At 43.1% G+C, this 14,727-nt stretch overlaps 1 protein-coding gene across 1 annotated transcript in view; it reads right to left on the minus strand.

Annotated features, from left to right (window-relative positions):
- The window catches only part of LOC124624573 (acid sphingomyelinase-like phosphodiesterase 3a), a 1,195,211-nt gene that overhangs the window by 459,438 nt on the left and 721,046 nt on the right, over positions 1-14,727 (minus strand). The gene's annotated exons all lie outside the window — the stretch shown is intronic.

A 14,727-nucleotide genomic window follows, 5' to 3' on the forward strand; every position in this document is an offset into this window, starting at 1 on the left:
TTGGAGAGATGTTGTCACTCCCTATGTGATGTTCTAAGGAAAATGACCACGCCGCTCACATAACTGTTGTGATAGTTGTGATTTCTCGGAATTTTAAAGAAAAACGACTGTTTACAGCTACCAGTTCAGTTCTGAACTGGAGAAGCAATTCGCAGGTATCTATGCATAGAAAACCGCAACATTCATATGTGGGTACGCCATATTACATGCAGTCTCTTTACTGCAACCTACACTCATTTGAACCTGCTTAATGGATTCATGCCTAGGCCTGTCCCTGCAGTTTTTACTCCACCCTCTACTCCAGCCCGTTACCAGACTGACTGTTCCTTGTTCCGTGAGTACGCTCCCCATCACCAGATGCCTACTTTTGGTCGAGTTGTACCATAAATTTATTTTTTCCTCGATTGGATTCACGACATTCTCATTATTTACTCAGTCTATCCGCCTAACATTCAGCATTCTCCTGTAGCCCTATACTTCAAAAGCTTTTACTCTTTTCTTATCTGAATTGATTATCCTCCACATTTCACTTCCATACGAGGCTACACACCAGATGAGCGTCGTTTGATAAGTATGGTAAATAAAGCGAGAAAAAATGCTTGTTTCGTAAACAACTCGCCTTCCTTCTCGACATAGTTTCCTAGAGGGATGTACACTAATCCAACGATCCTTCAGCTTTTCCATCCCATCGGAAAAATTTCTGCACAATTCTCGTTGACTGCTACTATCAGTACTTCATTAGACAAAACTTGCTCTGTGCGGCTGGTCCCCGCGGAGGTTCGAGTCCTCCCTCGGGCATGGGTGCGTGTGTTTGTCCTTAGGATGATTTAGGTTAAGTAGTGTGTAAGCTAAGGGACTGATGACCTTAGAAGTTAAGTCCCATAGGATTTCACACACATTTGAACATTTTTGAACAAAAATTGCTTCCTGGCCAAAGTTTTATGTTAGGGAATCGTAAGAAGTGACATTCGGCTTAGTCTGGTGAATACTGTGGATGGGAAACCAGTCCAAAGCCCAGTTCATGCACCTTAGCCATTGTTGACTGTGATACGAGGGGTGGTGCGTTACCGTCGCTAAAGAATTTATTTATTTATTTATTTATTTATTTATTTATTTTTTTTTTTTTGCTTGCCGTCTGTTTTCAACCAACCTATTGTTGACCGATTGAAAAATAAAGCCCAATGGGTCCAGTTATGGCTCTGCCTTTTTGCAAGTAATCTATCTGGTTTATTACCTAGGGATACTAATAAAAGGTAGTCATCACCTTATCTGCTGACGCAATGGTATTTGCCTTCTTTCGTGTACTTTCAGCAGCATTTTTCCATTGTTTTGACGACCGTTTGGACTCTGGTGTGTAACAATGGATCCAGGTTTCATCAACAGTCACAAACTGGCACAAAAGGTCTTGCAGACTGGGATTAAACATCGCCAGAAATCATGCTGAAATGTTGTGGATGTTGCGCTTTTCGTCGATTGTGAGTAATCGTGGCACCACCACGCTCACAGCTTCTTCATAGTCACTTGCCCGTGCAGAGTATTATGCAACCGCTTACTTGAGATGCCTGCAGTCTCAGAAACCTTAAGAACTTTTGTTCACTGCTCTTACATAACCATATCATGGATTTTGTCAGAGGTTTCCTTTCTGGTGATCTCAGCTGGACGGCTGGAGCGTATCTCGTCTTCGGTGCTTGTCCGACTACGTTCAGACTTATTAATCCAAAAGTAAGTGTTCTTCAACGATGATGCAGAGTCTACGTGAACTTCATCGAATTCTGTTTTGATTTCTCCGGAAATCCAGCCCTTCAAATTGAAATTTTTAAGAACAGCATCAAACATGATTTTTCTTCTTTACAATTAGACCACCCTCGTACTTTCAGACAAGGCTTTATAAAACATGTGTGTCTTTCTCAGAAATGATTTATTTGATTGACATAATACAAGATAAAATTATCGTACAACTTTTATTAGTTAAAATTATCGACGTTTCGACCCCTCTGCGGGGATCATCCTCAGGATCTTCCGGTGTCCACTACTGCTAGAACACTGGCAGAGACGAGTTTCACGTCCTCTTAATTTTGGTAGGCTAATTGAAGGCTAATGGCTATGATAGCCATTCAATCGACAGGGCTTTTAGACGGAATAATAGTAACGCTAATAAGAATGACGAGGAACCGCATTCTCACTCCGTTAGCTTACCGTTCGTTCTGGGGTCACTGGCCACATAAGCAGAATTCTGAAGAAAAATGGTGTTCAGACATCTTACTTTAGTCGAAACAAAATAAAAGATTTTTTCCAACGGAAAACGGAAGCTCGTGATTGCTACAATGCAGGCGTCTATCAAGTGACATGTGGTGGCGGCAACGTGTATATAGGTGAAAAGGGAAGAACTGTTAAAGAACGCATTAAGGAACACGAAAGGCACATGCGTCTAAAACAAACTGCCAAATCTGCAGTAGAGGAACATCATGAGAAATGTGGCTCCGACATCGATTTCAATAACGTACGTGTGCTGGCTAAAGAGACCAATATTTAGAGAAGAAATGTCCGAGAAGTGGTTGAAATTTCCAAGAATGCTTGTAATTTCAATAGACAGGACGGCTATAGGGTCACGGCATCGTGAGACCCTGCCATCAAGGAAGTGAAGATGCGGTGTACGACCAATACAAACAACGCGCTGCAAGTCACCTCGGCCGACCATAATATTTTGGGTAAACATTCCTCCTCTCTTGCTCTGTCCGTTTAGAATCTAGCCAATGATGCCGGCCAACCAACAGCCGTAGGAGGAATTTCGACCAACAACTCTACTCCAGCATAGGTCTGGAATAGTGCCTATCTATCCAATGACGATGGGCCACTAATAGTACCCATAGGAGTTTAGCCAATAAGGCCCTTCTTCTGCATCAGTGCGGGAATATTAGTCTATGGCTATGGTCCAACAACGGCAGCCAAAAGAATTTTAATCAATACTACCACTTCTCTAGCACGAACGCGGGGAAAACTTCACTTTGTAAGAGGACGCGGCACTGACAGTGTACTAGCAGTGGTGGACGCCGGAAGATCCTGAGGAAGACTCCAGCAGAGGGGTCGAAACGTCGATCATTTTAGAGGAAATATGTCGAGGCCTAATAAACGAGACGATTTTAACTTCAGTGACAACGGCACAAAAGCCTACAGACATACATAACTTTTATTGTGTCAGTAGAGAGAATCCGTTGTACCTCATGCATGACTCTCCTAATGTAATTTTGGCTTCCTATAGTCTATATTTAAAAGGCTCTGCTTGTGTTTCAGTTTACTACGAAGCTCACTTTGCGTTCGGAGTAGTTTCCTAACTGCTCAAACAAGCTAATCACTAATAGTGATTTTCTTCTCCACACACAAGTCGGAGGTTAGTACAACGAGATCAGGACGGCACGCACTAAACACTAATGGTGTGGATGATATCCAGTGTCATCAATCACACCCACTCGCGGTCCGTCTGCTAGGTATCACGGCGCTGGGTTAGCCGGCTGTACCTGTGTGGCGGCGGGCAGGTCACCGCGGCTAATCCCAGTGCAGCGCTGATGGACGGCGGCGGACACCGGACACGGCTAATGAATAGTTACACGCGCCGGGCGCTCCCTTCAATGACCGGAATACCGACCGCTCTGCGTGGGCGGCAGTGGCACCGCCACCAACAGCAGCTGTGGAGATGATGATCTAGGCGACCGGCGCTGGTAGCAGGCAAGCAGGCAGCGAGCGATGAAGTCCGCAGTTCTTGACCTCTGCTGCTTACATTATGCGGGCGCTAATTGCGCGATACCGTATTGCGGATTAATTAAGATAAAGCCCCAGTTAGTCGTTAGGCACGCTAGTGGCTATACCGACATACGATGTGTGGTCAGTGCATTATCGTCCACCGCGCTGTAATCCTCTCTCCAGACTACAACGACTGGCAGCCTGTCAATAGAAAGACTGTTCTGGGTGTTTCATCGGCCCATCACGTGCAAAAATTTGCCTATACTGCACAAACTATACCTAAAGGACGACCGCTGACAAGCAGCTAGGTACACACGTAGAGTTCCGTTGTACCACGAGACATATTTCCGTTATCAGATGTATTTCAGCGCTATTCATTAAATGAAAACCATCGTCTGCAGTCATAATATTTGTGCGTACGCTAAATCAATAAATATGCTATAAAATTACATGTTCAGAAACAACAATCATTCTGTATGTGTTACACCGAATGCTCTCATATTTGAAGTCACACACATAAAAATGTTGAGACAGTGAATTTTGTTTTATGTATGTTTACAGCTGTTTTCTTTCCACAAGTTGCCATGATTAGGTTGTAATGATATAATTTTTTTTCATACGGTTTTGTTCAGGACCTTTCAAGAGTACAAAGTTGGATGATTTCTTTTACGTAGCATATAAAGAACAGGTGGGCCAGCTTCAGTCATATTGGATAAGAAGCTTGTCGTTGGTGGGAGTACTGAGAGGCAGACAAAATCTGGGCCACTTTTAATGTTATGTAAAGTTTTTATACTATTTGTTATTACAAACTAGAGAGGCCGTTCTGGCAACGTGCTTCGTGATGCCAGCAGTTAGAATGTGTTCATAGCCCTCTTTCCACGATGACAAGGCGTGCGGCAATGTGAAACTGTGCAAGGGCTTCGAAATTCTAAGAAAAATAGGAATAAACCCTAGGGCAACACGGGTAATATACAGTCCAATATGAAGAAGAAACAAAACGGAGCAATGGAAGATAATGGAAGAAATGCTCGGATTAAAAACGATGGAAAAGAGAGATAGAGTCTTTTAACCCTACTGCTTGATCTTCACATCGAAGAAACAGTGACAGAAATAAAAATAAGGTTCTACAAGGTAATACGATATCAATGATTCTTTGATGACACTGCTACCCGTAGAGGAAGTGAAGAAGAACTGAGGCCGCGCGGGATTAGCCGAGCGGTCTCGGCGCCGCAGTCATGGACTGTGCGGCTGGTCCCGACAGAGGTTCGAGTCCTCCCTCGGGCATGGGTGTGTGTGTTTGTCCTTAGGATAATTTAGGTTAAGTAGTGTGTAAGCTTAGGGACTGATGACCTTAGCAGTTAAGTCCCATAAGATTTCACACACATTTGGACATTTTTGAAGGACTGAGGCCATACTCAGTGGAATGAGGAGATTAATGAGTGTACACTGCAGACTGAGAGTAAACCGAAGAAAGACGAGAGTAACGGTGGGTAGCATAAATGAGATTAACGATAAGCTTAGGACCGAAATTGGTGATCACGAACTAGACGGAGTATAAGAACTCTACCTTGGAAGCAAAGTAACACATGGCGTCCAAGAACTTACAATTCACAGAAATACAGCATATGAAAAGCACATGTGTGAATTTTGAGTAGCTATGCTATTAGTTTAAGAACTATAATAGCAATAAAGGCTCGCAGTTTTCCTAACGCCACAATGTACTGAATATGAAATCAAGTTATTCTCCACTGTTATAGGTATTCCACTAAGCACTTCAATAATGAACGCTAGATTACAGGGTATGGCCTGCTATGGTGTGAATGACGGCAGTACAATATTTTTAAGTCACAATTGAAAGCAAACAGCCCTCGGTCACTATTTTTAACGAATTAACCGGGTTTCAACACTGCTAGGAGTGTCTTCCTCAGAATTTAAATCAAAGAATAGTCTATAACGTGGTCACAGAATTATGACTAAAAAGGTATGAAACAGAGTGTAAGTACGGAATCATCGTGAAAGATTGGCAGTACTTATATGTCATTTATAAAATAATAAATATGCCAAAAGGGTATTAGTCACAAAGATATTTAAGATAAAAAAAACTGTGATGGCGAGCCTCTACGGGCTGCTCGTTACTTGCGCGGTTACAGGTTAAGATGATGAATGCTCCGATGGATAGTAACACCAAGTAGTAAACTTGGTTGGTGTCTCATGCTAGGTTGGCTTCCTTGAAAACCCAGTGGCTTTCCTGCCCCTATATCTGTCCTGCTCAGGTGCGCGCTGAATCAGTCATTGCCTCATTGTTGATGGGCTGTTAATATTCCTTCTACGAATCGGTCAGTATCTCACCTCGGTGGCCCTTTCACTTCTGAATCCAACTGTGAAAACCTTGTTTAATACTTCTCCCTCTGCCCTTATTCATGACCTCTCCACCACAACTGAGCATTAATACTGTATATCCATTGTCTAGCGCAGAGGTCATCGAGTTCTCAGTTTTCATTTCGATGTCATTGTACTTTGGCTCATATTGATTCCAGTTTCCGTTACAGCATTTAACGATGGACTTATTATCCTGTAACAGTCACTCGGATACACCTGTTTTCCTCTTTTTTTACTTCACTTCGTTAGTACCTGCCAAATTTGTCTCTCCAGTTTATTTCAATTTATCCACATTTTTCAGTCAAACCAGAATAGGCTTGTTCGTTCTCACGTAAAGTTACACAAAGTTCATATTTCTTAACAGAATTTCTTTAAGGTTTTTCCGTATCAGGTGCCAGAGCCATAAATTTATTGAAAGACTATTCCGGTTTTCAGAATGGACAGCATTAATGGTATTTATTTCACGATGCAACTTATTTCGGCGATGTCTCATATTCAAGTGCTTAACCTTGTCCCCATAGTTTTTCTGAGTCGCTCTGTGTAGCTGTAACAATGTACACCTGTCATTCATACACATAAATAGTACGACAGCAGTTATATATTTATGTAAGAGACGTACATTATATATACTGCGGAAGGAGACGTTAAAATTACAAGAGTATAAAAGCACTTGAAATGATACATCAGTGAAATTAGTTAACTGTGTGAAACAAATGTCATTATAATACTGCCATCACGAATAATCGAACTGTCGTTTCATTTCTTTCTTTGAACACAGAATGTGTTTACCTTCAGAGAAAAAGCTAAGTTTCATCATAAATAGACTGATTACTCAAGATTAACATGAGTGACGGTCTCATGGGGTAAAAAAAAAAAAAAAAAAAAAAAGTGACTGAATTGTTTATCGAAGTCATCAGATATTGAAAAGTTGCTACACTCTTTAGACACGTGGCTACTGGATAGCTGGCTCAACAAAATTACATAGCATGTGTAATTGTTGTTTCACCATGATTTTTTAACATAATAAAAGGAAACAGTCGCAGTTTCATCATGACTTTCAGATCCGACGGCTGCAAAGCTAGCCGATAGCACTGAATTGTGACGTATTCCTTGTAAATAGCACCCAAGAAAACTTATGGTTTCGAGAAAGACAATCTGAATTTATCAAACTTGCTTTCAGCGTAGTAAAAGAAAATTTCAAAATGTTACTTTAAGCAAAACTTTTTTGATATAAAAACCAATTCCCTGTTAAAAAGTAACATAAAAGAAAAAAAGGGAAAGGTTCAAAGTATTTCAATTGCCGAAAGAATTGATAGCGAAATCAATTTATACGTTATACATGTCTTAATCTCGTTTTCTATCTAAATATTCAGAGTTCCACTCTTTGTAACAAAACTTATATACGATATAACTTTATCTTCAACAAAACTAATATAAGACATAACTTTCTGTACTTTCACACACAAACACACACACACACACACACACACACAACACACACACACACACACACACACACACGCACACATAATTAATGGCGTAAAAGCATACAGTTGAAAGTACACGATACTAGAAGCTAAAAAGTCGCAGTAAACATAGGGTCGAAAATGCTCACCTTAAGAGCTTCGAGAAATTTTTCATCTTCGGTACTGTGAAACAAATTTTTTCTACTCCAAGTTCTTTGCCTTCCACATTTTGGAAAATGGTAGAATGGACAAAAATAAGAAAAAATGTCCAGCAAACATGTGCTCTAAAACGCATACCTTAAAAGTTACGAGCACTTAATCATTAGAAGAGTTGTGTTTCAAAGTAGCAAAGATGAACAAGAGCTCATAACTCTTAAGGAATGTATTTTAGATCAGATGTTTACCGTATTTGTTTTTTCTTGTTTTGGTCTCTACTAGCAGTCCCCAAAATATGGAAAGCAAAGAACTTGCAGTAGAAGAGATTTGTTTCGCAGCATCGAAGGTGGAACGTTGCTTGTAGCTCTTAAGGTGAGCATTTTCGCCCCTATGATTACTAGTTGCCCTTCATTGTAATAATACGTGATTATTAAATATGAAAAAATAGCAGAATAGTGCAAAATATTAATAAAAGAAAATATGCAGAGGCGTAGAGAAGTAGCCTGTTTATTTTGTGAATAGGTCCAGGTATCGGACGGGGTTCTGAGTAAATGATAGTACTAAGGAATGTGTACTTTTATATCTCATAAAGTGTCTTAACCCTTTGTTTCCTGACATAAGATAAAATTTACTTTTTAACATTTTCTTTGCAGAATTTATGCTATTGTGGCCTCAAATGATGGTAGGATTTTTTGTAAAATTTTATTTTATTTTTCACAACTTTTTTCTCTCCTAGTACTCAGAAGTACCGTCAGACTCCTCGACAGAATCACAACATGCGCAGAAAAATGCTCCAATTTTTATAACTTGTACTCCGTGCCACATAAATATTAACTATTTTTACATTAGAAAATTAATTAACAGAAATACACTCCCGGAAATTGAAATAAGAACACCGTTAATTCATTGTGCCAGGAAGGGGAAACTTTATTGACACATTCCTGGGGTCAGATACATCACATGATCACACTGACAGAACCACAGGCACATAGACACAGGCGACAGAGCATGCACAATGTCGGCACTAGTACAGTGTATATCCACCTTTCGCAGCAATGCAGGCTGCTATTCTCCCATGGAGACGATCGTAGAGATGCTGGATGTAGTCCTGTGGAACTGCTTGCCATGCCATTTCCACCTGGCGCCTCAGTTGGACCAGCGTTCGTGCTGGACGTGCAGACCGCGTGAGACGACGCTTCATCCAGTACCAAACATGCTCAATGGGGGACAGATCCGGAGATCTTGCTGGCCAGGGTAATTGACTTACATCTTCTAGAGCACGTTGGGTGGCACGGGATACATGCGGACGTGCATTGTCCTGTTGGAACAGCAAGTTCCCTTGCCGGTCTAGGAATGGTAGAACGATGGGTTCGATGACGGTTTGGATGTACCGTGCACTATTCAGTGTCCCCTCGACGATCACCAGTGGTGTACGGCCAGTGTAGGAGATCGCTCCCCACACCATGATGCCGGGTGTTGGCCCTGTGTGCCTCGGTCGTATGCAGTCCTGATTGTGGCGCTCACCTGCACGGCGCCAAACACGCATACGACCATCATTGGCACCAAGGCAGAAGCGACTCTCATCGCTGAAGACGACACGTCTCCATTCGTCCCTCCATTCACGCCTGTCGCGACACCACTGGAGGCGGGCTGCACGATGTTGGGGCGTGAGCGGAAGACGGCCTAACGGTGTGCGGGACCGTAGCCCAGCTTCATGGAGACGGTTGCGAATGGTCCTCGCCGATACCCCAGGAGCAACAGTGTCCCTAATTTGCTGGGAAGTGGCGGTGTGGTCCCCTACGGCACTGCGTAGGATCCTACGGTCTTGGCGTGCATCCGTGCGTCGCTGCGGTCCGGTCCCAGGTCGACGGGCACGTGCACCTTCCGCCGACCACTGGCGACAACATCGATGTACTGTGGAGGCCTCACGCCCCACGTGTTGAGCAATTCGGCGGTACGTCCACCCGGCCTCCCGCATGCCCACTATACGCCCTCGCTCAAAGTCCGTCAACTGCACATACGGTTCACGTCCACGCTGTCGCGGCATGCTACCAGTGTTAAAGACTGCGATGGAGCTCCGTATGCCACGGCAAACTGGCTGACACTGACGGCGGCGGTGCACAAATGCTGCGCAGCTAGCGCCATTCGACGGCCAACACCGCGGTTCCTGGTGTGTCCGCTGTGCCGTGCGTGTGATCATTGCTTGTACAGCCCTCTCGCAGTGTCCGGAGCAAGTATGGTGGGTCTGACATACCGGTGTCAATGTGTTCTTTTTTCCATTTCCAGGAGTGTATGATATTTCTGAAATTTTTTTAAATTTCGCATAAATTTATTCTAGAGCAACTTCACAATACATATTAACTTAGCTATACATTTTTGACAGTATATACATATCACATATTTAGTGATACCTCATGAAATTGTAGGAAACAGTTCTTTTTCTCATTGCAGCACAAATACACTTTACATGTACAACACTGAGAATGTGGTTTCGACTGAATTTTATTTTTCGCACACATTTCGCATCGTCCTCTTTTACAACTCAACACTACAAAATGGTTCCCTCGGTTGTCAAGACGTACATCCTTCGGAACAGAAAAGCTATCCTTCCTTCTCTTTGGGAGAGTTATTTCATCTTTACCAGAGTTTCTCTTTTTGAGATTTGGCACTTGCTGTTCATTCATTAGCCCTAGTGCCACAGCACGCCTGAATTCCAGCAGTGGCAGTGCCCCATGTAGATCACTGAAAATGACGTAAGCATTGACAAAATCAATTTCTATTGCTCCCCCAAAGGGACGGTGCCACCATTTCTTTGATCGCTTGTCAAGACCATAAGTTGAACGTAATCTGTCTGCATGATCCACACCATCCATGTTTTTATTGTAATCACATACAATAACTGGACATGGTATAGTCATACTAGTTCCATCTTTCTGTTTTCTTGTCAGTACGCTCTTTTCAGTGCCATGGAAATTTGACGCAAAATACACTACTTTATTTTCCTTCCATTGAAATACTGTTAGGTCTAAAGATGACTCTCTGTGATTTGATTTAGACATTTTTCTTTAGGTAAATTCCCTGGCAAACCTTTCCTGTTTGTTCTAATTGTTCCACAGGCAAATGTATTTACGGATTTATGTGTGAGAAAAAGTGGACAGAACAACTAGTGAGAGGTAACGCATTGTTCCTACAATAAGGTGTTCGCACAACCTGACGGTACTAGTAAGTCAACCTTATATTTTCCACTTTATCTCATTCATTTGTAACGTAATGCTTCAAACTATTATAAAAAAACAAAGAAGGTAAGTATGTACAATGGAAAACTCAACTGAAGTTTCAATAAATTGCGCACAAATTCAGGCAACTTCATGGAAACAAGCACATACAATCTTCTGTTTTCACAGCAGCGCGCGAAAAACAATTTCAAGCTCTGACCGCCAGAGAGGTCTATGTATTGCACAATAACATCTATGAAACAGTAGAGCAGAGTTACTGTTACGTACCGACAGGCTCTCAGATCACGAAACTGCACCAAGAGAAAATAATGAGAGTCAAAACTTACTGGTACTTTTAAGTACCGTCAGGCAACAAAGGGTCTGAAGCAAGTATGATTTTTTAAACATAATGATCTACTTTCTTAACTGCATCCGAAAGTGGTCTAAAAGGTGCATGCAGCAGTGTAATGCCTTTTAATGTTGAGGATGGAACTCTTCACAAAAGATTCCAAGAAACACACTAAACTTTGAAAGAAATATATTCGGAGTCTGAACTATTGCAGTATAAACATCACCAAGCCGAGCTGTTATGCGACGCTCCATCATTATATACATCAAGATGGGTGAACACCACTAAGATAAACCCTCATTCCTATTTGACAGAGATGCAGGGGCAGCCATTATTCTTATATATGGAACTACAGCATCTGCTACCTTTGGGTGTGTCATTTGAGGCTTAGGGAAACTCCTTCAAATGTGTGTGTGTTTACAGGTGTTTATGGAAACGACAGTTTCATCAGACACTTTCCCATTTAAACCCTCCTTGTCGTTGTTTACTTTCAGTCATAACAGTAAACATCCCTATTCAAGGGAAAAAGGAAGCTGGTGTATTAACTTTCTTAGATTTGAACAAAAATATTACCTTACGTGTCTTTGCCTGGAGACAACAGAATGCTTCTTAAAGTAAACCACCTGCTGTCACGCAAATGTGTCTATAAATACCACTCAGCACAGTAATTAGATGGAATACACATTAAACAACCTAAACAGTGTATTCAGAATGACTGGCGACCAGTCTCCCACAATATGAATACTTTTCTTAATGAAACATACTTTTACATTTTACTTGCATATGTGCTCAAATTGTTTATCATTGACTGCAGGATGCATTTTCATTTGCCATTTAAGAGATAGATGAACAGTTGAAAGTACATAAGAAGTACATAAGATGGCAGTTCACTGGCACTTATCATATGGCACAGAAAGATATCAGGGCGAGACAAATCAAAACACCTGGCCAGCTATTGTACATCACTATTCCATTCCATCCAATGATCATGAAACTTTTCATTCAGTATTTGCGTTGCAACACAGGAAGCATGAGCTGGGCAGCCATCGTATTGAAATCACGTATACTGTCGCATATCCAGTGGTACTTTTCGTAGAAGAACAGAGAGAATGTTCGTAAGAAAGTGTGCATGTGTATTTTCACTTAATAAGTCTGAGATGAGGTAAGGTCCCACAAAGGAATTTCCTATGATACTGCACTATAAATTTACGCGTCATGGATAGTGATGTACCTCACAAAGCCAGCACAGAATTTCAGTCTCACAGTAGTGAATGCTGTGTGAGTTTACACTCCCATATTTCATGTATGTTGCTTTGTTGGTAAAGATCAAACATTGGAAAAATGTAATATTGTCTTCCAAGTGAAGCAGAACAAATTGATGACTTCTATACGACTTTTAAAATCATGTCCTTCAAGTGCCAGATGTAGTGGCAGATGATACAAATGAAATTTATGTTGGTGCAATATGTGTATGACACTCCTTTTGCTGATCCCACATTCCTTGTATGAATGACACTCATCTGCCTGATACCACATTCCTTGGCAACATGTGTTGTGGCACCATTCACCATATAAAATTAGCACCTCCAAATTCTACTCACTGTTGTACATATCTGCAAGCAAGGAATGTTGAAGCAGAAATGACATGCCAGTAGATGACGCAGTGTCTGCTAGTTCTGCAGTGCAGGCAATTTGAAAGGCTTGATACAGTGACGTAGCCTGACATGAGCTATTTGCATTGCAGTAGCTGATTCCAGCTGACGTGAGTTTTAGAATATGTCTCCAATTCTTTCGAGAAGAGTTTCAACGTCAACATTAACAAGCCTCACATCAATGCACTCATAATTTCAAGCTCTTATGGATGCTGTTTATAAAGTACATCACTCTGCTTTAGAAAATCGTACAGGCTTCACTATCTTGATAAGTACAAGGGCTAAAGCAGGTACCCGTGGTCAAGTGGTAGCGTCTTTGATTCATAATCAAAACGTCTTCGGCCCCGGGTTCGATCCCCGCCAATATCTAAATTTTGTTAAATAATCAGCATTGGCGGTCAAAGACTTCCGGCATAAGAAGTCAGCCTCATTCTGCCAACGGCCTTGTCAAAGAGGGCGGAGGAGCCGATAGAGGTTCAGGGCACTCTCTTGTCCTAGGGGTGGGAAATTGCCCCTAAAGGCGGAAGAACCAGCAATGATCAACGACATGAGGATGCAGAAGGTAATGGAAACCACTGCATTAAAGACACGTAATGTGTATCCACAGGACATGTGGCCAGTATTTGAAGAAGTGTCATGATGATCTCTCCATTGGCAAAAGATTCCGGAATAGTCCCCCATTCGGATCTCCGGGAGGGGACTGCCAAGGGGGAGGTTACCACGAAAAAAAGATTGAATAATCAACGAACGGATAACGTTCTACGAGTCGGGGCGTGGAATGTCAGAAGCTTGAACGTGGTGGGGGGGAACTACAAAATCTGAAAAGGGAAATGCAAAGGTTCAATCTACACTCCTGGAAATGGTAAAAAGAACACATTGACACCGGTGTGTCAGACCCACCATACTTGCTCCGGACACTGCGAGAGGGCTGTACAAGCAATGATCACACGCACGGCACAGCGGACACACCAGGAACCGCGGTGTTGGCCGTCGAATGGCGCTAGCTGCGCAGCATTTGTGCATCGCCGCCGTCAGTGTCAGCCAGTTTGCCGTGGCATACGGAGCTCCATCGCAGTCTTTAACACTGGTAGCATGCCGCGACAGCGTGGACGTGAACCGTATGTGCAGTTGACGGACTTTGAGCGAGGGCGTATAGTGGGCATGCGGGAGGCCGGGTGGACGTACCGCCGAATTGCTCAACACGTGGGGCGTGAGGTCTCCACAGTACATCGATGTTGTCGCCAGTGGTCGGCGGAAGGTGCACGTGCCCGTCGACCTGGGACCGGACCGCAGCGACGCACGGATGCACGCCAAGACCGTAGGATCCTACGCAGTGCCGTAGGGGACCGCACCGCTACTTCCCAGCAAATTAGGGACACTGTTGCTTGCGGGGTATCGGCGAGGACCATTCGCAACCGTCTCCATGAAGCTGGGCTACGGTCCCGCACACCGTTAGGCAGTCTTCCGCTCACGCCCCAACATCGTGCAGCCCGCCTCCAGTGGTGTCGCGACAGGCGTGAATGGAGGGACGAATGGAGACGTGTCGTCTTCAGCGATGAGAGTCGCTTCTGCCTTGGTGCCAATGATGGTCGTATGCGTGTTTGGCGCCGTGCAGGTGAGCGCCACAATCAGGACTGCATACGACCGAGGCACACAGGGCCAACACCCGGCATCATGGTGTGGGGAGCGATCTCCTACACTGGCCGTACACCACTGGTGATCGTCGAGGGGACACTGAATAGTGCCCGGTACATCCAAACCGTCATCGAACC

Source organism: Schistocerca americana, chromosome 1 (assembly GCF_021461395.2).
Source record: "Schistocerca americana isolate TAMUIC-IGC-003095 chromosome 1, iqSchAmer2.1, whole genome shotgun sequence".
In the NCBI taxonomy this organism is placed as follows: domain Eukaryota; kingdom Metazoa; phylum Arthropoda; class Insecta; order Orthoptera; family Acrididae; genus Schistocerca; species Schistocerca americana.